This window comes from Leopardus geoffroyi, chromosome B3 (assembly GCF_018350155.1).
Source record: "Leopardus geoffroyi isolate Oge1 chromosome B3, O.geoffroyi_Oge1_pat1.0, whole genome shotgun sequence".
Classification (NCBI taxonomy): Eukaryota; Metazoa; Chordata; class Mammalia; order Carnivora; family Felidae; genus Leopardus; species Leopardus geoffroyi.
The window spans coordinates 122,789,327-122,813,451 of NC_059337.1; the positions used below are offsets into that span (position 1 = coordinate 122,789,327).

Below are 24,125 nucleotides of genomic sequence, written 5' to 3' on the forward strand. Positions count from 1 at the left end.
GCGGCTCGAACTTCGAGCCGCAAGATCTTGACCTGAGCTGAAGTCGGATGCTCAACTGACTGAGTCACCCAGGCACCCCAGTGTGTGTGTGTATTTCTTTGCTAGTACCATGTCTTGACTTACTGTACCTTTGTAGAGAGTGTTAAGATCGGGTAGCTTGATTTCTCCAATCTTATTCTTTATTTTCCAAAATTATTTAAGCTATTTATCAGTTTGGGCTGCTGTAACAGTACTGAGTAGCTTAAGTAATAAACATTTATTTCTCAGCTCTAGAGGCTGGAAGTCCAAGAATAGGGTGTTGACATGGTTGGGTTCTAGTGAGGGCCCTCCTCCTGGTTCATAGATGACTGCAGTCTCACTGTATCCTCACATGGTGGAGACAGAGAAGAAGTAAGCTCTCCTTTGTCTCTTCTTATAAGGGCACTAATCCTGTCATGAAGACCCCACCCTCATGACCTAATTAGCTCACAAAGGCCCATCTCCAAATACCACTACATTGAGAATTAAGGTTTCAACATATAAGTTTTGGAGGGGACACATACATTCAGTCCATTAGCACCGTTTTGTTCCTTTGCTTTTTTGTATACATTTTAGAATTAGCTTGCCCAAATCTATACAAAAATCCAGTTGGGAGTTGGATTAAAGCTGTATTGAATCTATTGATCAATCTGGGAAAAATAGACATGTTTACTGTATTGATTTTTCTACTTCATGAGCATGGTATGCCTCACCATTTATTTAGGTCAAATGTGAATTATTTCACCAGCATTTTATAGCTTTCAGGATACAGATTCTACATGTATTTTGTTAGATTTATATCTAAGGATTTAATTTTTTGAAGTTATAAATGGTATGTATTTTTGCTAGTATCTGAAAATATGATTGAGTTTTCTGTGTTTATCTGGTAGCCTGTGACCTTGCTAAACTCATTCTTGTTTCCAGGAATTTTGTTGTTTTCTTAGGATTTTCTACCTTGAAAGTTGTGAATAAAGTCAGTTTTATTTCTTCCTTTCCAATCTGTTAAGATTTTCACCTGAATGGGGCTGGTGAGAATATGTTTTCTTCCCAGTCTAGGGGAAAAGAATTTGATGTCTCACATTTAACATGATGTAGCTGTAGGGTTTCCCTAGATGCCCTTTATTAGGTTGAGAATGTCCTCTTGCACTCCTAGTTTACTGGGATTTTAGAGTGATTAGATAGTGAATTTTGTTAAATGCTTTTCTGCATCAATTGATACAATCCTAAGGGTTTTCTTCTTTGGGCTGTTGATATGGTGGATTGCATGGATTGATTTTCCAATATTGAATCATCCTTGCATTTCCAGAATAAACTCCACTTGTCCTTCTATATTTTCCTGGACTTAATATGATAATATTTTTTTGAAAATTTTAAATCTATATTTATGAGGGACATTGGACTCTAGTTTTCTTTCTTTTTCTTTTTACCTTTTTTTGGGGGGAGAGGTGATATAGTCTTTGGTTTTTGGAGTCAAGGTAATCGTAACATCATAAATTGAGACAAAATGCTCCTTTCTTTTCTATTTTCTGGAAGACATTGTCTACAATTGGTATTATTTATTCCTAAACGTTTGGTAGAATTTGTTAGTGAAATCATCTAGTCCTGTGGCTTATGTTTTTTGGGAAGGTTTTAAACTATAAAATAAATTTCTCTAACAGTGATAGTACTATTTGGGTTATATATTTCATTCTTGGTGAGTTTGGGTAATTTGTGATTTTTAAAGACTTGATCCATTTCATCTAAATTTTTTAGTTTATGTGTGTACAATTGTTCATAGTATTTCTTTATATCCTCTTGATGTCTGTGGGGTTTATAATGATAGCACCTTTTTCAATCCTGATATTGGCAATTTGTGTCTCTTCTCTGTTGCTTTTTGTTTGTTTGTTTTTGGTTGGGTTTTGTTTAGAAGTTTTCAGTTTTATTGATCTTTTCATATAACCAGCTTTTGGTTTTTGTTGATTTCTTTTTATTTTCAATTTCATTGATTTCAGCTCTCTTTATTACCCCTTCCTTAACTTGTTCTCTGTTTATTTTGCTCTTTTCCCTGCCCTAGTTTCTTACTATGAAACCCTAGGTTATTGTCTTTAGACCTTGATTATATTCCAGTATAATCATTTAATGCTATGCATTTCTCTGGAAGTACTGCCTTAACTACATCTCACACATTTTGATGTGTTGTATTTTCACTTTTATTTAGCTAAAAATATTTCCTAATTTCCCTTGAGACTCATCTTTGACCCCTGGGTTATTTGAAAGTGTGTTGTGTTGTTTAATTTCCAAGTGTTTGGAGGTTTTTCTCTTATCTTTCTGTTCCTGATCTAGTTTAATTCTAGTGTGGTTGGAAAACATTGTATGGTTTCAATTCCGTTAAACTTGTTAGAGTTTATCTTATGACCTACAACATGGTCTGTTTTTGTGAATGTTCCAAGAAAATGTATATTCTGCTGTTCTTGGGTAAGCTGTTCTATTGAGAAGAATATGTTTTATTGAGAAGGATTTTTTTCTGTGGTTGGGTGGAGGGCTCTATAAATGTCAGTTAGATCCAGTTTTTGATGGTGTTGTGTAGTTCATCTATATTCTTGCTGTTTTTCTGTTTACTAGTTCTATTTATCATTAAGGGCATTCAAGTCTCTAGCTATAATTATATATTTGCCTACTTCTCCTTTCAGTTCTTTTCAATTTTTGCTTCCTGTGTTTTGATCTCTGTTGTTAGATATAAACTTAGGATTGCTATTTCTTCTTGGTGAATTGACCCCTGGTAATTTTCTCATTTCTTCTTCTTCTTCTTCTTATTTTTTTTTTTTTGCTGATATTAATATTGCCCTGCTGACTGTCTTTTGTGTAGTGTTTGCACAGTATACCTTTTCCCTTATTTTTACTTTTTAACCTGGCTTTATCATTATTTGTGAAGTGAGTTTCTTATAGACAGCATATAGTTAGGTCATGGGTTTTAAAATATCTATTCTGACAACATCTGTCCTAATTTATATGTTTAGATCACTTTCATTTAATGCAGTTATTGATAAGTTTTGACCTAGGTCGACCATTTTATTATTTATTTTATGATTGTACCCTCTATTTTTGTTCCTTGAATCCCCCCTTTCTTGCCTTTATTTAGACTATTTAAACAGTTTTAATTTTTTAACTGTTTTTATTTTAAAAATTTTAATGTTTATTTATTTTTGACAGAGAGACAGAGTGCGAGTGGGAGAGAGGCAGAGAGAGAGGGAGACACAGAATCCGAAGCAGGTTCCAGGCTCCAAGCTGTCAGCAGACGCCCAATGCAGGGCTTGAACCCATGAGCTGTGAGATCATGATGTGAGCTGAAGTCAGACAACTTAACTGACTGAGCTACCCAGGAGCCCCTAAAGAGTTTTTAGTATTCCATTTTAATTAATTTATTTTTTGATTATGTCTCTGTACATTTTTTCAGTGGCTACTCTAGGGATTACAATATACATCTTAACTTTTCACAAACTACTTAAAGGCAATATTTTACCATTTTAGGTAGAATGTAAAAATCTTAGCAATTGTCAGACCCTCTCTTCTCTCTGTTTTATGGTATGGTTGTCTTACATAGTACATCTGTGTACCTTGAAAGGTCCACCAGATGATGTTATAATTCTAGTTTGGATTATCAAACATATATTAAAGAATTTAAGAGATGAAGAATAGTTTATCATGCTTAACTAGACACTTACCCTTTCTGGTGCTTTTCTGTCATTCTGATGTTCCACATTTTCTTCTGGTATTATTTCCCTGTTGCCTGAAGAACTTCCTTTAGCAATTCTCCTAGAGGAGACTGGCTGGCAATAGATTCTCTTAGTTTTCCTTCATCTGACAAGGTCTTAATTTCACCTTAATTTCTGGAGGGTATTTTTGATAAGTATAGACTCCTAGGTGGTAGTTCTTCACTCTTAGCAACTTTAAGAAGGGTGTGACTCTCTTCCTAGTCTCCATGGTTTCTTATGACAAATTCACAGTCATTGGAATTCTTGTTCTCCTATTGATAATGTGTTGTTTTTCTCTGGTTGCTTTCAAGACTTTTATTTGGTATTTAGTTTTCACCAAATTGATTACGATGTGTTTGGGCATGAGTTTCTTTGGGTTTATTGTGTTTGGGGTTTGTTGATCTTCTTGAATTTGTAAGTTGATTTCTTTTTCCAGATTTTGGAAGTTTTCAGCCATCATTTGTTAAAAAAATGTTTAGCAGCACACTATCTCTTCTCTCTGGGACTCTAATTTAACACAAATACTAGAACTGATTTCTCTAATTCTTAAATCATGCTCTTTTGCCTTAGTCTCCCTCTTTTTTTTTCTGCTTCATTTTTCTCCATAAGTTTGTCCTCTATATTGTTGATGCTCTGCTCTGCCTCATCCATACTTGCTGCCATGGCATCCATTCGAGATTGCAGCTCAGTTATGGCATTTTTTTATGTCATCCCGACTAGCTTTTATTTCTTTTATCTCCGCAGAAAGGGATTCTAATCTTTTTTTGATTCCAGCTAGTATTCTTATTATTGTGATTCTAAATTCTGGTTCAGACCTCTTGCTTGTATCTGTGTTGGTTAGGCCCCTGGCTGTCATTTCTTCCTGCTCTTTCCTTTGGGGTGAATTCCTTCATTTCATCATTTTGAAGGGAGAAAAGGAATTAATGAAGTAAAAAAAGTTAAAATTACAAAAATTAAAATAAAAAAATTAAAATGAGAAAATTAAAAACAACACACACACACACACACACACACACAAATCAAATAAATGATGCTAGATCCTAGGTGTGTTTTGGTCTGGGTGTTGAAAGGGGCTTGACAGATTAGAGAAAAAAGGGGAAAGAAAAAAAAGGAAATCATTTGAAAATTTGAAAAAATGAATACACTGAAATAAAATAAAATGAAATGATGGAAGTAAAATAGAATTTGAAAACATTTACACAGAAGTATGAAATATGGTAGAAAAAAAAATTAAAAATGTTTTTAATAAAAATTGAAAATAACAATTTTTTTCTCTTTCTGTATTTAAGAAAAAGAAAAGAAACAAAAATGAGAGAGAGGAAAAAAAAGAAAATGGAATAGATGGACCAGCGAACAGATTGAAATACAATTCAAATTGCTTCGTTTTCCCCTAGAAGTCAAGCTATGAAGCGCTTTATAGTCCAAAAACTAAGCAGGCGGAGAGATTTGTGTTCCTGAAGAGTGAGGTTGGCCTAGTTGGGCGGGGCTTAGTGTAACAGCTCCGTTCTCCACTAGATGGTGCTGCTTAGCTTACTGGGGTGGATTGTTGGGGCACTCATAGGTGTGTATGTACATGTGCGGGAGTGGTGAAAATGGCGTCACCCAGCTACCCAGTGTCTAGTATCGGAATTCTGTTCTCCCTGATCAGCACTTGTGCACCCGTCCTTTGTCTTCAGCCTCCATCCTCTCCCCACTTTTACACTGTCCATGACGAAGACCCAGGCAGAACCTTCTTCCTGAGTTTTATTTTAGATGCGGCTTTTTTTCCCAACCCCTTACTTCTGAGGGACTGTGGCTTTGACCTGCTCAGACCTTCTGGGGGAGGGTCTCACTAAGCAATTGCTGGTGCCGGCTGCACTCAGGAACGTTCACGGGACTGCTGTGGCCGATGCCCAGAGACTGTGGCTGGGCGCCAGCCAGCCCCAGAAAAAGTTCACACGATCGTGTAGCAACAGTGTTTCAGGGGTCATGGTAAGTCACAACACACATCTGGCACGAAGCTTTACTCCCAGAGATCTTGTTCCAGCACTAGCGAATGTGGTTGTTCTCCCAGGTCCACTGGGGACTTTGCCTGTTGGGGGACCACACATCCTCTACCAGATGTCCTCCCAGCAGGGGAACCGCCTCTCTCTATGTGGCCCGAAGACCACAGACTTCACTCTGCTCCTGGGGATTCACCCTTCCTGCCAGAGTACTTCCAGGTATCGAGCTGCATAGTTTCAGACTCTGCACTCCCCCTGTTTATAGAGTCTTAATGGAATTTAAACCCTCTCCTTTCTCCTTTCTCCCTTTTTAGTTCAGTCCCTGCTGCCGTTTCCACTTTCCACTTTCTCTCCAGCTGCTTTTGGGAGGTGTGCTTTTCCCGTATTCTCCCCACCCCCCACCCTGATCTCCATCCTCTCTCTGCACACAAAAACAGCTCCCTGCCCTCCGTGGCTTCTCTTTCCCCCAGTTCACCTCTTCATGCCGTGTACTTGCTGAGTTCTGTGGTTCAGGTTGTGCAGATTGTTGTGTTAATCCTCAAATCAGTTTTCTAGGTGTGCAGGATGGTTCAGTGTTGATCTGCCTGTATTTCATGGACATGAGACACACAGAAAAGCTTCCATGCTGTTCCACCATCTTGGCTTCTCCTTGATCATTGTGTTTCTTAAATACATATTGACATACAGCTAGGTCTCAGCTTCTTATGCTTACAGTGTTTAATCAACTACAAAACAAAAGGATATTTATAAATTAAGTGCAAACAAAAGTACAACACAAAACAATTCAAATCAACATCGTTTATTTAATGTGACAGATGATGTTTGCTGAAACTGAATAGCTGTTCGTACTGTGAATTGTAGTGCATGACTGGGGTACGGACTTTTTTGGCACATCACTGCTCCCTTGCCCTGAGTGATGACTCAGTTCTCCCACAAATTTCTCTATCGAACCACTGTACCACCCTGAAGCTTCCATCTGCACAGTGTGATATGACATCATTTGGCCTATCTTTAACTCAAGAAGAATTTACATATAAGTTAGTCTCTCTCTTTTTCTGTCTCTCTCTCTCTTTTTTTACCAGCCTAACGTCATTAAAGTAGTAGTCATTGGTGCCAACACTTCTGTGAATGGCATCAAAACCTCTGATGCTGAAGTCTTTCACCAGGACTTAGTTCTGAGGCAGTCAGCCAGAGAGGATCTGGAATATGTTAATATTAGAATCTTAAATCTACTAGCCAAATGGAAAACTATTCCATTAAAAACGTAGTTTAAGAAAATTATTAAGACTCAGAAAACATGTTTGTAGATTCCCATTTAAGAAACATTGAAGTATTGTTCAATATAATTATTTCAACAAAAATTATTACTTCCACCCTACAATGAGGAAACTGGGGCTTACAGGTTAAATAACTTGGCCAAGGTCTCATAGCTGATAAATACCCAAGTTGGTACACACAGAGAGCACCCAGCCTGTCCATCTCCAGAGCCTCCACTCCTAACTGTGACTTACTCAAGGCTGTTTTCTCACAAAAGCTCATGCTATGATCTGGTGGCTCAGTTGGTTAAGGCTCTGACTCTTGATTTTGGCTCAGGTCATGAACTCGAGGTTCATGGGATGGAGCCCCATGTGGGGCTCTGTGCTGACAGTGCAGAGCCTGCTTGGATTCTCTTTCTTCCTCTCTCTCTTCTCCTCCTCTGCTCACTCATATGCTTTTTCTCAAAATAAAATAAATAAATTTTAAAAATATCAAACACATAAAAGCTCGTGCCATAATCTGTTTTTCCAAAGTGGGCAGAGGCTACACAGGACCTCCAAACTACCTCACATAGCTTCCCTTCATTCCTTGATCTAAGTCCTTTATGTTTCTCTAAAGAAAGACTTGTTGAATTCTACCCTCAAGAAAGGGAAGAAAACAAGGAACATAGAACAGTGTTCACTTTATTACTCTAAATTTCCTTTATGTCCTTATTACTGTATAGAAATGCATTTTTCCACAGGTGTGATACTGCACAGTTAATCACACAGTTAATCACTCCCTTTTCTCTTCAATATATGGTACTCTAGCTCACAGGCCAGATGTAGCACTTTTTACATTATATCATACTTGCCTTTCTTTTCCCAAACTGTGAGCCTTTTGGGGACAGAGAATTCATCTTCCATATCTTTGTAGCATTGGAAGAGCACTGCACAGTTTGATGCGCATTTTCTCAGTTGAATTATGTCATGATCTCATATGTTAATTAGACACATGTTAAAATAAACCTGATCTCTTGGTTTTCTCCCTGGATGTTTTCCTACCCTAATCGTGTGTGTGTGTGTGTGTGTGTGTGTGTGTGTGTGTGTGTGTGTGGTGATTGTTGCTGTCTTCATGATGATGGAGAGGTAACTTTTGCTAAGGGCTGTCAGAGTACCAGAGCCAGTAATCAGCTAGAGAAAGTAGCCATAATCATGTTTCCTGCTTCTATCAGTGCCTTGGATCCTGCAAGACACTATAGCATCTTGCTGGAGCCCATCCCACGTGGGAGGCCCCAGGAAAGGCCCAGAAACACAGCTATGGGGGCTTTGTCCATCCTCCTTTATAGTCTACAGGGTCTGGGCTGAGAAGGCAAAGTTTTTGGAAACTCGAAGGTTGACTTCTGTGTATGTCATTACTGTTAAATTAGGGATTGGAGGGGGGCAGAGAAATGGGACCTCTGTGATGAAAGTTCACATCTGCTTAGAGACTATTTGCCCTGGTGGGTGTGAACTGAGTGGGCAGTGGGCTCTTGGATATACTTGATGTAAGCAGTGAGGGATAAAATACTTCTGGGCCCTCTGAGGACACATATATTATCTCAGGAATCTCTGACATGAAAAGGGAGGAAGGGAGGCTCTGCTTTTACCATTTTTCTTCACTCTCTCCCTCTCTTTCTCATTTTTCTTCAAGAATTTATTGACTGATGATTGGGTAAGATGATGTGGTCTATATATACAGTGAAATATTACTCAGCCATCAAAAAGAATAAAACCTTGCCATTTGCAACAATGTGAATGGAATTAGAGGGTATTATGCTAAGTGAAATAGGTCAATCAGAGAAAGAAAAATACCATAAGATTTCACTCATATGTGGAATTTAAGAAACAAGACAGATGAACATACGGAAACGGGGGAAGAGAAGAGAGGGAAACAAACCACAAGAGACTTAACAATAGAGGGGCGCCTGGGTGGCTCAGTCAGTTGAGTGTCAGACTTCGGCTCAGGTTGTGATCTCTCAGTCTGTGAGTTTGAGCCCCGCATCCGGCTCTGTGCTGATAGCTTGGAGCCTAGAGCCTGCTGCAGATTCTGTGTCTCTGTGTCTTTCTCTGCCTCTCCCTCACTCTCTCTGTCTCTCTCTGTCTCTCTCTCAAAAATAAATAAAAACATTAAAAAAATTTAAAGAGACTTGACAATAGAGAACAACTGAGGGTTGATGGAGGGAGGTGGGTGGGGGATGGGCTAGATGGGGAGTGGGTATTAAGGAGGGCGCTTGTTGGCATGAGCACTGGGCATTGCATATAAGTGATAAATCACTGAATTCTACTCCTGAAACCAATATTGCACTGTATGTTAGCTAACTAGAATTTAAATTAAAAAAAAAAAAAGAATTGATCTGAGCACTTGCCATGTGCTAGAGTTGGGTGATATACCTGTAGAAAAACCACACCAAGAAGTTCTCCATTTAGCATGGGACATTACAGACAATTATGTAGAGCGACAATGACATCTATGCAAGGAATCGGGGGTAGAGTGGGGAGCACCTGACTACTTAGAATGGGAGGTAGGGGCTATGGAGGGGAAGGGTTTGTGATGGAGCTGGCATTCGTCATGAACACTGGAGGAGTTTTCCTGGTGGAGAAGTGAGGCAGGGCACCCAGAAACAAGAAACGATACAAAGAAAGGTTTGGAGGTATGAAGGGGAATTGGATAGGTGTCCAGGAAATAGGGTGTATAGTGTTCCAATAAAATTTATGTGTTAGCAACTCAAAATAAAGTCTGCTCTGTTGTAGACCATTATCACAGTACACTGGTGTTGGTCTTGGGAATTTTGACTATTAGTGACTTTGAGAAAACGGAAATTGATATTAGTTAACATCTAGATAAAATATGTTAATAAATTGTGAATGTATTTTATTAGATAGACATGGGTTGTTGTGTATCTGGAACATAACATGTCAGGAGGGTGAGAGATTGGAGAATGAAATGAAGATGCATAGGGCCAACTTAATGTTGACTTGCTACTTGTGTGAAGATTTTTTCTTTTTTCCTCTTTCCCCCTTTTTACAATGGAAAAATCTTAAACACACATAAAGATGGATTAGTATAATGAAGTCTTACATACCCATAGCGCAGCTTTAGTGACCACCAACTAACTTCCACTTTTGTTTCTTTGATTCCTTCAATTTTCTTTTTTAATTGTTGGAGCATCTTGAAGCAAATTCAGTACCCATAGATACTTCAGGATAATTTCTTTTTTAAAAAATATAACCACAGAGGGGCGCCTGGATTGCTTAGTCGGTTAAGCGTCCGACTTCAGTTCAGGTCATGATCTCATGGCATGTGAGTTCGAGCCCCACATCGGGCTCTGTGCTGGCAGGTCAGAGCCTGGAACCTGGCTCAGATTCTATGTGTATCTCTCTCTCTGTCCCACCCCCACTCTCACATTGTCTCTGTCTCTCTCAAAAATAAATAAACATTAACAGAAATTAAAAATACAACCACAGATATATATATATACTGGATTATTTCTTTTAAAAATACAACTACAATATCATTTTCACACCTGACAAAATAAACAAAAATTCTTTAGTATCAAGTAAAATCCAGTCCATGCTCAATTTTCCCTGATTGTCTGAGAAATGTCTTTTTTACAGCAGTGTTTAAATCACAACCCAAACACAGTCCACATATAGCGTATGGATGATTTGTCTCTTGTCTCTCAATCTGTATTAGTTCTCTATGCACTCACCCTCTGACTTACAACAAATTTTTAAAAAGTTTTTAATTTTAGTAAAAAATTTGTTAGGAAACTGGGTTGTTTTTCCTGCAGAACTCCCAGAGTTTGGATTTGGCTGATTGCACCCTTGTGGTGCTCTTGAACAAGCTCTTCCAACTGCCACTTTCCCTAGGAACTGATAGGGCTAGCAGCTGTTCAAATACAGGCTCTTTCTTTTGGCAGAAAGGCTTCGTAGTTGATGCTTCCTATTGAATTACTAGTTGTTCCGGGGCGAGTGAAGTTAACTTTAGTTACTGGGTTCAGGTAATGTCAGGCAAATCCATTCATTATAGAGTTTGTATTAAGGTTTTGGGCGGGCTAGGCAAAAACAGGTTTGCTTTCCAAAGACCCACCTGCTGACTATATGGAGAACGAGACTAATGAGGTGATCCCGGAGACAGTGAGATCAGTTGAAAACAATTGCAGTGGTCTAGGTGAAAAATGAAAATTTCTTGCTAAGGTAAGGGTTGTAGAGGTGGACATGAGAGTCCACATTTGGGAGATATTAAGCAGGAAGAGGGTGTCTACTGGAGGCAGGGGTAAAGAGGGAGAATGCAGTTAATCATTTAGCCTATTTGTCTTTTTTTCTCTAGATACATCATACCTTAGGTGATTTCATTAATTCCCTTGGTTTTTAATCCCCTTATATGCTGGTAACTTCAGAAAGTTGTATCTTTGGCCTTAGCATTTCATCCTGAACTTCACACATTTATATCCGATTGCCTGCTGAATATCTTCACTGGGATCTTATCCTTCCATGTCCAAAACTACTCTTATCTTGTCCGCCAACCAGCTTCTCCCCAGTCTTTGCCATCCTATTAATGGCACTACTAGTTGTTCAGACAAAATCCCTAAGAGTCTCCTTGTTTCTTACCTGTCCCTTATACTCCCATCAAGTTTTGTCAGCTTTACCTTCAAAACATATGTGAATTTGAACCATTCTCAGTGACATTGTTCTGGGCCATAATTTAATCATCTTTCAGCTCATCCTCAGATCTCACTGTTTTTACTCTTGCAGGAGACCAGGTAGGAGAGGTAGACAAAAAGATTTAAGGCTTGAGGATGGTGCCTGTTAGAATTCCTCTTCAGTTCTTGGCAAAGACAAACTGCTCATTCTTCTTTGCTCGTCTTTACTTTCCCTCTAGTCCTAAGGCATTCAGTACACTCTCTTCACAATGGTAATGTGGTAGATCACACAATGGCCCAAGTTCTTCAACCCTATCTGGATCTACAACTTTGCCACATAACTTGGCAGTGCTCTCCACTGACCCTGGGCTTGATGATGTGACTTGCTTTGACCAATGGAATGTTAGCAAAGTTTGATGCAAGCAGTGGCTTGAAAAATGCTTGGACAATTGGGCTTGGTCTTCCACTCTTGCACCTCTACCATTACTATGAGAATATTCTTGAACTAGGCTGTCAGGGCATGGGAGATCTGTGAAGCAGAGAGCTAAGGCTGGCCTGGATAAAATAACGGCCAGTGGACTCCCAGGTACATGACTGATTTGAGCCAGGATCAGAAGAGCCTCCTAGCCAGTCACCCCAGCTGCACGAACAATTAGAGTTTTGTGGTTGTTACTTTTTGTTATGCAGCATTGTGGCAATAGATAACTAGGGGATTCCAAATTCGTATCTACCACATGGATCTTTTCTCTTAACTTCAGCTTTGTGTATCTCTCAGATGCCTCTTTTGGATATATAATAGACAGTTCCAGCAAAACATGACCAAAGTCTTTGATTAGCAGCTCTTTGCCTAAATGTTCCCATCTCATGACAGCTCCATCATTCATCTAGTAGCTCAGGTCAGAAAGTAGGAATCATTTTTTATTCCTTAATTTTCATTGTATCTCTCATCCAAATTATCAGGTTGTTTCTCTGTTATTTTCAGAATATACCTAAACGCATCCATTCTTCTCTGTTTCTACTACCAACCACTTTAGTTCATGCCCACATAAACTTCCTTCTGTATCACAGTCACCTTCTACCTTGTCTCTGTTTTCATCCTTAACTTATAGTCAAGTCTCAAAATGCCAGCCAGAATAATTTGAAAAAGAAAATTCCTCAGATATGATATCAAAAGAACAGAAAATAAAAGAACAATAAATTGAAGAACATTGAAGTTTCTTCAATGCGCTTCAAAGGGCGCCTCAAAGGGCACTATCAAGCAAGTGAAAAGGCAACTCAAAGAATGGGAGAAAATATTAACAAATCATATATCAGATATGGGATTAATATCTAGAATATATAAAGAGCTCCTAAAATTCAGCAACAAAAACCAAACAGTCTGATTAAAAAATGGGCAAAGGATTTGCATAAATACTTATCCAAAGAAGATATACAGATAGCCAATGAGCACACGAAAAGATGTTCAACATCACTAATCACTAGGGAAATGCAAATCAAAACCACAATGCAAATCAATACCACCTCACATCCATTAGGATGGCTATTATCAAAAAACCAGAAAATAATAAGTGTTGGCAAGGATATAGAGAAATTAGAACACTTGTGCTTTGTGGGTGGCAACATAAAATGGTGCAGCTGCTATGAAAAAGAGGTGGTTTCTCAAAAAATTAGAATTATCATCATCTAGCAATCCCATTTCTGGATACATACCCAAAATAACTGAAAGCAGGGACTTGAACAGGTATTTGTACAGCCATGTTCATAGCAACACTTTCAAAATAGACAAAAGGTATAAGCAACCCAGTATTTATCAACAGGTGAATGGATAAACAAAATGTAGTACATACATACAAGGTAGAATTATTCATCCTTAAAAAGGAAGAAAATTCTGACACATACTACAACATGAATGAACCTTGAAGACATTATGCTAAATCAAAGAAGATAATCACAAAAGATCAAACACTGTATGATCCTACTTACGTGTGTGGTACTCAGAGTAGTAAAATTCATAAAGGTAGAAAGTAGAATGTTGGTTTCTAGGGTCTGGGGGAGAGGACAATGGGGAGTTATCGTTTAATGGGTACACAGTTTCAGTTGTAGAGAATGAACAAAATTCTGGAGATGAATGGTATTGATGGTTGTACAATATAAATAGGGGTGCCCAGTGGCTTAGTGAGTTAAGCATCTGACTCTTGATTTCAGCTCAGGTCATGATCTAACAGGTTTGTGAGTTCAAGTCCTGCATTGGGCTCTGTGCTGACAGTGTGGAGCCTGTTTGGGATTCTGTCTCCTTCTCTTCCTGCCCCTCCCCCACTTGCTGTCTATCTTTCTCTCAAAATAATAAAAATAAACTTTAAAAAATTAGTTAAAAATCAGTATAAGTAAATTCAATGCCACTAAATGGCACATTTAAAAATGGTTAAAATGATATAATTTTTGTTATGTATATTTAATACCACAATTTTAAAATATGGCATGAAAAAACCTTTCCTCAGCCATTCAAAATGCATTTCACAATCTTTTGATCAAATCAATAATATAGCAAAAAAGAAACTCAGGGACAATGAAATAAAATCATTAGCCTTTTTTTTTTTTTTTTTTTTGGTTTACTATAAGGTAGTATCTATTTTTAGACTCTTATTCCCCAGAATCTATTTTATATTCAGGTTACACTATAACTCTTTAGCTCCTATCTTACATCTAAATTATTTTCCCTGTCATATGAAGACTGACAACAGAATGAGATTCATGGCGAGTTAGTTATCCCATTTTGTATATTTTGAATGCAATCAAACAGATTAAAATTTTAAACATTGTTTAGCATTTGAGATGTACAATTGAATATATGTATTATACATGTATGCATATCCATAATATATAAATACATGTGTAAGTTATATGTTTTTACAAGAATATACCCTGTATTTTATTTTTTTTATTTTTTTTAATATATGAAATTTATTGTCAAATTGGTTTCCATACAACACCCAGTGCTCATCCCAAAAGATGCCCTCTTCAATTCCCATCACCTACCCTACCCTCCCTCCCACCCCCCATCCACCCTCAGTTTGTTCTCAGTTTTTAAGAGTCTCTCATGCTTTGGCTCTCTCCCACTCTCACCTCTTTGTTTTTTTTTTTTTTTTTTTTTCCCTTCCCCTCCCCCATGGGTTTCTGTTAAGTTTCTCAGGATCCACATAAGAGTGAAAGCATATGGTATCTGTCTTTCTCTGTATGGCTTATTTCACTTAGCATCACACTCTCCAGTTCCATCCACATTGCTACAAAGGGCCATATTTCATTCTTTCTCATTGCCACATAGTACTCCATTGTGTATATAAACCACAATTTCTTTATCCATTCATCAGTTGATGGACATTTAGGCTCTTTCCACAATTTGGCTATTGTTGAGAGTGCTGCTATAAACATTGGGGTACAAGTGCCCCGCTGCATCAGCACTCCTGTATCCCTTGTATACCTTGTATTTTGTAATATAAATGTCACGTCTTTCACCCCCTGATCGGAAAGCTTTCACATGTTTCCCATCTCAACCCCCTGATCGGAAAGCTTTCACATGTTTCCCATCTCAACCCTTTCCATGGCCTTCAGGCTCCACAGAACCCAAATTGGTCTATCTTTTCAACCTCATCTTTTACTACCTTTCTCCTAGCTTATTTTGTTCTGGTGATCTTGGCCTTCTTGCTTGGATTCAAATTCCCAAGTTTGGTACTGCCTCAAGGCCTATGTATTTGCTGTTTCCTCTGCCTGGAATATTTTCCTTCCAGACATCTGCCTGTCTCATGCTTTTGCTTCACCCTGACCTGGGTTCAAATGTCAACTCCTCAGAGGCCTATTCTGGCCATTCTATCTAAAACAGACCCCTCCCTCCACTTCATAACCCATGACTTGCTACCTCATTGTTCTGTTTAGATTTCCTGTTAGTACTCATTACTACATAAAATTACATTCCATACTCATACCTTTTCTGTCTCTGTCTTTCATCTACCTTGTTGACCACAGCATCCCCAGCTTCAATAAGACTACCTGACACACCAATGGCATTCAATAAATGTGTGTTCAATGCATGAACTCTATAAATGTTTATTGAGTTCCTACTATGTGCAGACACTGTGGACTTAGTTTTGTCCTCTGTGTGGAAGATTATACTATTGCCTGGCACAAGATGTTGAGATAGGGAGTACTGAGGACAGTTAGGTTGTTTAGATGGGTTTGGTTTGAGATACCTTGGACTAGCAGGTAGAGATGGAGAAGGGAAGTTGTAACCCTGGTATGGAAATCAGGGCCTCTAGAGAGATAGGCAGGAATGTAATAGAACTTACAGAACTCTACACAGGGACTGACTACCAGTCTGTCCAATCTGGGATTCTATCTCTGATGGGGAGAGAGGGGGTATTGAGGGAAGAGTGGTCATGGTGGTCCATAATATCAATAGTAAGGTCCATCCTAAGTGGAGTTTTGAGTTATGTGGCTATAGGACCTATGAGTAATTGTCTGTCCCCAGAACCACAGGCTTTCTCACCATCTCCCTGATGTCGGACATTCCCTCAGACAGGAAAGTGACTCACTTGGTTACCAGAGGGAAGATAGAAAGGCAAGCATTCCCCCTCCATCTCATTCGAGAGACATATAGATGACTTATACTGGAATTTCCCAGATGCCATGTTTTGGGAGTTGGATGGAGAATCTGAAGTCTGGGGCAAAGAGAAAGGGAAATAGGAAGATGGGTCTAAAAACTAACTTCTGACAAGTCATTGCCCACAAATTTCCTATATAAAAACTGCCCTGGGGGTGCCTGAGTGCCTCAGTAGGTTAAGAGTCCAACTCTTGAGTTCAGCTCAGGTCATGATTGTGGTTCCTGAGTTCAAGCCTCACATCAGGCTCTGAGCTGACAGTGCAGAGCTTGCTTGGGATTCTCTGTCTCCCTCTCTCTCTGCCCCTCCCCCACTCACTCTCTCTCAAAAATAAACATTAAAAAAAACCCTGCCCTTACATTCATATAAAACTACATAGCTTATAAAGTATTACATTGAAAAGTCAGGTGCCCCTAAAGTTGCATCCCACATGTGGGATCTCTGGAAAATTAACCTCTACTAATGTCCTCATTTATAGACCACAGTAATAACCTATTCCTCATGGTACTAAAAGAGACAACTTATGTAAAGTGCTTAGCCCACTGCCAGCACATGCACATTCAATCAGCATTTGTTTCCTTCACTATTTCCTTTACATTATCTCGCCTGAAACACACCAATTCTGGGAAGTAAGTTTGGCGGGTATTGTTATCATCCCACTTTACAGATGAAAAACCAGGATCAGAGAGATTTATTCTGACTTTCCTAAAGCCATAGAACTTTCAAATAGGAGAGTCAGGATTTGAATTCAGGCCTTTCATCCCTAAATTGTCTCCTCCCACCCTGCTGCCTCTTGTTCTTCTCTGACCATGTTGGAGTGTCCCATGGCAGAGACAGTTCACCACAGGTCTGTCCTGTAGGTCAGAGGATGCTGCCATTTTTGCTTTTGTTATAATATGCTTTTGAAAACATATAGAAGCAGAATGTCTGAAAGCTGGACAGTGGACTTACATGTTATCAATGACATTCTGATCAAATTATATAATCTGTAATTACACCTTGCCTTTTAGACATAACCTTTGTGTCTCTATTTCTAGTGCTTCACTTGCCTTTAATTTCACTTTTCCTTCACGGTTGAATGCAGACTTGGCTGGCTGGAGAGCCCTGAGTGGCCAGTCAAAGCTAATGGTTCACCTTTGCCTCCATTGTCCTAAGTTTATGAGACTTTTCACTTTCTTACTAGTATCAACACTTTCCCCTTCCCTTTCCTGGTTATTAAAAAAAAAAGTGGCAAATTGAACACAATATTTAGACCATTGCACAGCTGTACTGACAATGGTAGTCATCTTGCTGACTCCAATTGGTGAGTGGAGGCATGGTCATTTTTCCATGGCTCAATGGAGTCGGCTAATTCCCAAAACCTAGAAGGTGACTGGTGTGTAAGGCACTGAAGATTGTGCTGCTTGCACTTTAGAAGGGGGGATGTGGGTCATGAACTGCCTGCATTGTCCTGAACTCGTGTCTAGCCAGGAGGTGGCGCCCTTTCGCTGCCCAGATGATAGTGGTGGGTCCATACTGTGGGGAGGGAAAAAATGAGCTTCTGTAGCTTGGACTGCCATTTCAGAGGCTCTGAGACACAGGGCCCAGGTTTGCCTCTTCTAAACAGCCACATAATTCACTTGATGAAGGAAACTGCATGGGACCTTACTTCTTCAGCCACCAGAGCCATTTCTCTGTCCTTTCCTTCTAGAGATTCTCTTCCCTGAGAATGAGCAGTGGGGTCTGGGAAAATGATCAGAACGCAGGCTTGTAATGAAGGTGAAGGGAACCGAGAAAGATGACAGATGAGGAGCTGCTTCTTACAGTGCTTGCTTCTCTCTCTCTCTCTCTCTGAATCTCCCTTCTGCTCTTGTTCTGAAGTAACAAAGTTGTCCTGTATTTCTGCACACAGATCTCCATCCCCAGGCAGGCTTGTGACCTGAGCTGCTATTTGCCCTAAACCTCTTTTGTTTTAGATAGACTGTGGGGGATCTAAGGTCTAAACTGGGAAGAAAGGAATGGGAGAAATGAAAATCAGAGAAGAACAGGAGGAAAGAGACAGCCGAACAGACATCAGAGAGAAAAACAGAAAGACAGATACACAGAGAAAGACAGAGATACAGAAAGAGACAACGTGGGACATATGCGAGGGTGGGGGCACTGATTTGGAGGCAGAAGGATAGATTTGCATCCCAGCTCATCTACCTCAAGCTCTGTGAAGTTGGGAAAAATCACCTGACTGCTCTGAACCTCAGTCTTCTCATCTGAAAATGGGAATAATTTTACTTCATCTGTATCACAGTGATGAGGACCAAAGGGAAAGCATTGACATTCTAGTTACAGTGGCTATTACCTGATGTCAAGCCAGGCCTTAAGAGAGAGGTTGTGGTCCTGGCTTATGTTGAATCCTAAGGGTGGGCATAAGCACTATCAGAAGCTCTGGGAGAAAACTCTAGTCCCCTGTACCCTAATCCTATTTTCCCAGAGGATTTTATAGCAGGAAGTTTTCCTGGTTCCAGCTCCTGGGCAGAGAAGCCTCATTGCCCAGGGTGGCATTGTGTGTGTGTGTGTGTGTGTGTGTGTGTGTGTGTGTGTGTGTGTGTGTAGGCACTTCTAGGTTACTCTCTTCCACACTCAACACTCACAGCTAACATCTTATTGAGTTCATTATGTGCCAGGTGCTTTTCAAAGTGTGCTACATGGATTAACATTTAATCTTTATAACTGTCTTATGAAGTAGGGACTACTGTTAACCTCATTTTTACAGATGTTGAAACTAAAGCAACAGACAGACAAAAGGAAATTGCCCAAAGTCACACAGGAAGTGGCAGAGGAGATTAAAACCCAGGCCATCTGATGCTAAAGTCCTCATCTAACCTTTGTGTTATCCTGCCTCTCCAGGTAGGTTTTGGTCCCTTACCCTCTCATCTGGCAGGAGCAGCAGAAGGCAGCCTCAGCGGAGACTTTAACTGGCATATGCATCTCATTCTGGGGAGCTGTCCCTGTACTCAGGGTGTTGGGGGTGTCCCAGCTTGTGATGCATCCTGATCAGGTCAGAGGTGCCATCATTCCTTTATCTTGCAGCGAGGTGGCGATTTCAGCACTTTGAGATAGATGGGGAAAAGGACTTCACGTGCCCTTTGTTCCTGTTCAAATGCAGCACCCAGACAGGGTCTAGACACTACCAGCCTTCCTGCCTCCAGCTTTGCTTCTGGAAGTGAGAACACCTGTTGTCTGAAAGGTCCTGGACTCTAGAGCTGGGCTTGGTTATACAGCGGTTGGGAGCAGACAGCAGGGTTTCCAGTGCAGTCGTTCTCACAAAATGAAGGGTACTCCATGATTTTAGTTACTTTCTTTGGTGCAGAAATTGTGGGCCGATAGTGAAATCCAATAACAGCTTCAGTTTGCTTTGTTTAATATTAGAAAGTGGTATGAAAGTGACCAGGTGAATGAGAATCCAAAGAGGCATCAAAGAAGGACTTTGTAGTTACCCTCATTTTGGTTCCACACAGATGCACTTGATACTCATTGCCTGAAAATAAGGTTCACGGTCTATTGGTCTCATTTTTCCCTGAGAGAAGGGAAGACTTCCACATGGCCTCCTGGGAGATCTAAAAGCCCCATGTAGGAGATCTTCTTGAGGGCTTCTAACATACTCCCTGTACTGGTCTTCTTGTTTCATTGAGTAGTTTTTAAAAGAAGGTGCTGAGATTCTCTATTGCCTGCATTCTACCATGTTTGAGAACATCTGATTGTGCCCTTCATTTGAACACAGTCTTCTATAATTTGTAAGTATGTTAGACTTGCTTTCCCTTAGACCTTCATAGACTTCATAGACCTTCATAGACCTTACATGAGTTGAATGTTTCTGTGAGAAGTCTGGAACCAGTCTGATTGTTTTCTCTTTTGCTTATTCCATTTATTCTTTCTTTTTCTCTGAGGTCTAGTGCTTTAACTAGGATGTGTTTTCTTGAAGTCCATTATAACTTGTTTATTTTGATTATTCTTTTTCTTCAGCAACTTAACTAAGCTCTATTTTGGTATGTATTACTCCGGAATAATTGTTTTTGGTATATATGATGTACCATCTTGATTTGCTGATTCTTGCTTCATTTCAGTGAAACTTTCCTATATTATATTTCAAAACATTTCTGGATTTCTTCTTTTTTTTTAACTTCAGGGGCACCAATTATCCTTAAGTTTGACAGTCTTTGTCCTCTGCACCTATCATTCCCTAATTACTTCAATCTCTGTTTTATTTTCTCCTCATTCACTGTGATTACATCAGGCTTTCCCCAATCCTGTCAGTTCTATTTTTCATCTGGGTCGATGCCATTTCATTCAGCTGCTCCTAATTTATTCAATTTGTAATACATTTATTTTAGCTTGCAATTTGTTTCTTTAGTTCTGTGACATTTCTTGTAATTTCATTTTATTGTTCTATCATGTTCTGTTTACTGATTTTATATTTTCAAGTTATTCTATGGAATAAAACTCTCATGGGAACCTAGTTCTGTTTGTTGGGTTACTTCCTCCCATACCCCAACTTAGATTAGATTGGGTTTATACTCTTTCTCTTTCCTCTTATCTGTCTCCCTGGAAAGATGGTCAGCCCCAGTGGCCCTTGTTGCTTCTGCTGAGGCCCCTGGTGTGATGGAGGGGCTTTTACTCACTGGAGTTTTTCTAGTAGCTTTACCAGATCTGCCTCCTTACTCTCTGAGGCCATACCTCCCCAGCTGTAGGATATTTGTGAGAATTCTCAGGAATCCTTGGACTCAATTACTTTCCTACATTTTACCTTGTTCAGAATAATGTAAGGAGCCAGAATATTCTTTTGTCTTTTCTTGGCTACCATTTTGGGTTTCTATGGTACAAAGTTCTACCCCATTCTTTTTTTTTTGATTGCTGCTTGTGATTTTTATTGGTTTGTTTCACTTTTTTTTTTTTTTTTGCTTTATTTCATTGAGAGATTCTGTGTACTTGCTCTACTTAGATGATTCTGCCCAGAAATCTGACTTATTTTTATAATGAGAAAAAAATTGCTATATGACTATTAAAATAAAACAAAGAGATCTCAGTCATCTCTAGTTTCCTGACCAACTGTTCAAGTACACTTTTGAGTACATTAATATCTGCCTGCAAGGATAAGTTGAATAAACTCACCCATTTTAGCTTGGCTGCTTCTTTGAAAACAGACTGGGACAAATCTATAGAAAGCAAAGTTGTACCACATTTTCTCTCATTACATGAGCTTTACCTTCTCAGACAGTTCTGAGACTGACTTCAGAAAGCGCATCAAGCAATGTTTAAGATTTGAGTTTGCATTTCATAATATTGATCTTAGCTAACATTTCTCTTCTTTTGGTGCAGAAACTTTAGAGAGTTTTTTCTTCATCCTCTGGGAAACTTCAGTTATGCTCTCAAAGCCTTTCAGATGATTAGATGAAGCTCACTCACATTACCGAGGATAGTCTTTACCTGAAGTCATCTCATGATAGATGTTAAGTACATCTACACAACACCTTCAACACAACACCTAGATTAGTGTTTGTTTGGATAACTGGATACTGCAGCCTAGCCATGTTGACACATCAAACTAATCTTCACATATGGGGTGGGCAAGTGGGGAAGCAGAAAGGCAAGATATCAGAGGGGTTGATATCAGAGGGGTTGGCATATTGCACCATCCAGAATTTAATAGGTTAAAAACATTTTCCCACTCCTCCACTCCGGCAGACACGACCAACAATGAGAACACTCACATTTATATAACTCAGCAAGTGAGTTCCTTGGAAACACTCACCATAAAACTGTCCATGCGAAGGTGTACTGTGGGCAACTCCGTACGCTGTATCTCCCTGCTGGAGACTCATAATACACGTCACCATATTGAAAACCATGAGAAATCCCACAGCAAAGAAAGTTATTTGTCTTTTTTTGTTGTTGTTGTTAAATCCAGCTTTTCCCAAACTCATTTGACCATGAAACCTTTCCATTCTTTTCCTCATGTGACATCTATCAACAGAACGTGCTTAGGGAAAGTCTGGCTTAATCTCCTCTCCCTAAAGTAATAGTTCAGTTTGCTTGGGTACCACTGAGGTTTCCCTGATAACACACACAAAAAAACAACTTTTTCAATTGCTTGGTGCACATAAACATTTCCTGCTTTCTCGGTGTTCATGAAAAGTACAAGATTGGCTGACACAGGAAAGTGGAATTTTGCTGCTTCTGTCTTGTATATATGACAAAGTGTCTTAAGAGATAAACAATTCAAAATCATTTTCACCAACTCTGAGCAAAATGGTCTCTAGGAAAGTGTTGTTTTGCATATCACTCAATATACCACAAGGTATCCTCAGGAGCTTCAGTACCCCCGTGGGAAAGCTTGATCTTACACACTTGTGAGCTGGTACCCCAGGCAGCAGGGAGCAGTGATGCCAGCAGTGTGCAGTTGATCTCCTCCAAAAACAAATTCCTCAACTAGTTCTTGAGCGTCTGCTGAAGGCTCGACACAGTGCGTGTGTGTGTGTGTGTGTGTGTGTGTGTGCACATGGGAATAAATAAAGAGCTAATAGTTTGAGTTAATGGACTTTTTGGGTAGGATTTGATTTAGCATGAAGGACTCCTTAAATAGTAGTACCTTAGACAAGCCTAGGGTTTATTTTTTTATGCATGTGACCTAGTCTGTAACAGCGAGAAGGGGGTTCCAAAGTGAAAGGGATCCAAGCTCTGCTTTGTCTAAGGTGTTTGTCTCATCTTATCATATAAAGTGGCTTAGAACCACATCCTCATTCTAGCTAGGAAGGAGGTGGAAATGCTGTCAAGCAGGGCACATTCTCTCTTCTTGAGATTCAACTCAGAAGTTTCATACATCACCTACTATATATCCCATAAGTCACATGGCCACATGCAGCTTCAGTGAGTGGGAGGCTGAGAAACATAACCCTTATTCCAGGTGGCCAGGAAAACCAGCAAAAAATTAAGGGTCTTGTTATTCTGGAGAATGGGAGAATGGATTCTGGGGAACAAGTAACATTCTATTCTACAGGGTTATGTAAAATGTGAAAAGACATTTATTAAGCCCTTGACTTTTTCCAAGCAAGGGTGCACCACAGGCCTTTCATTCCAAAGACTGGATAAAGAGAGGATTTGGAGTCCAAGAGCTGAGAACCACAGGTGAGTAACATTTATACTTCTGGGTGGATTGGAACCATCCTAGGATACCAAAAATTTGGGGCTAATACTCTTGACTGTTTTCAAAGTACTATCAAAGTACTTTTATTTTTAATAGCAACTTAACTTATTGCATTATAATTACTTTTGAGTGTGGATGTGTCTGCCTCCCCAATTATACTGTGTTCCTTGAGGGCGGGGACTCTGTTCTGTGCCTGACTCATGGTAGGTACTTAGTAAACATTGGCTGAATCCAGTGTAGGGAGTTAACACCCACTCCCATTCCCCCTCCTGCCTCCAAAATGACCTGAACTCTGAACTTCTCTTGTGAATTAATTAGAAGAACTGGGCGGGGGGAGAATCCAAATATTAGCTGGAGATTTGGATTCATGGCATAAAGTCTATTCTTGGGATCCCTGGCTGTTGGCTGCTCGCTTACTGAATTTAACTTCATATGGGGAATATCTGCTCTAGCTTCTGGGTACCACCCATTCTGGCTATCCATTACCACGTCTCAAACTACCCCAAAACTTAGTGGCATGAAATAACTGTTATGCTCAAGGACTCTGCTGGTCAGGAATTTGGAAAAGGGACTGTGGGGATGGTTCACTTCTGTTCCCCAAAGTCAGGACTTCAGCTGGGAGACTCAGGCTGACTCAGCACCCGGGGG

At 39.6% G+C, this 24,125-nt stretch overlaps 1 long non-coding RNA gene across 1 annotated transcript in view; it reads left to right on the forward strand.

The window, feature by feature from the left end:
* The window catches only part of LOC123584145, a 46,549-nt gene extending 23,091 nt beyond the window's left edge, over positions 1 to 23,458 (forward strand). Inside the window, exons 3-4 of the long non-coding RNA XR_006705188.1 lie at positions 19,050 to 19,183; positions 23,386 to 23,458. This is a non-coding gene — a long non-coding RNA (uncharacterized LOC123584145). The remainder of the gene's footprint in view (positions 1 to 19,049; positions 19,184 to 23,385) is intronic.
* The last annotated feature ends 667 nt before the right edge of the window (positions 23,459 to 24,125 follow it).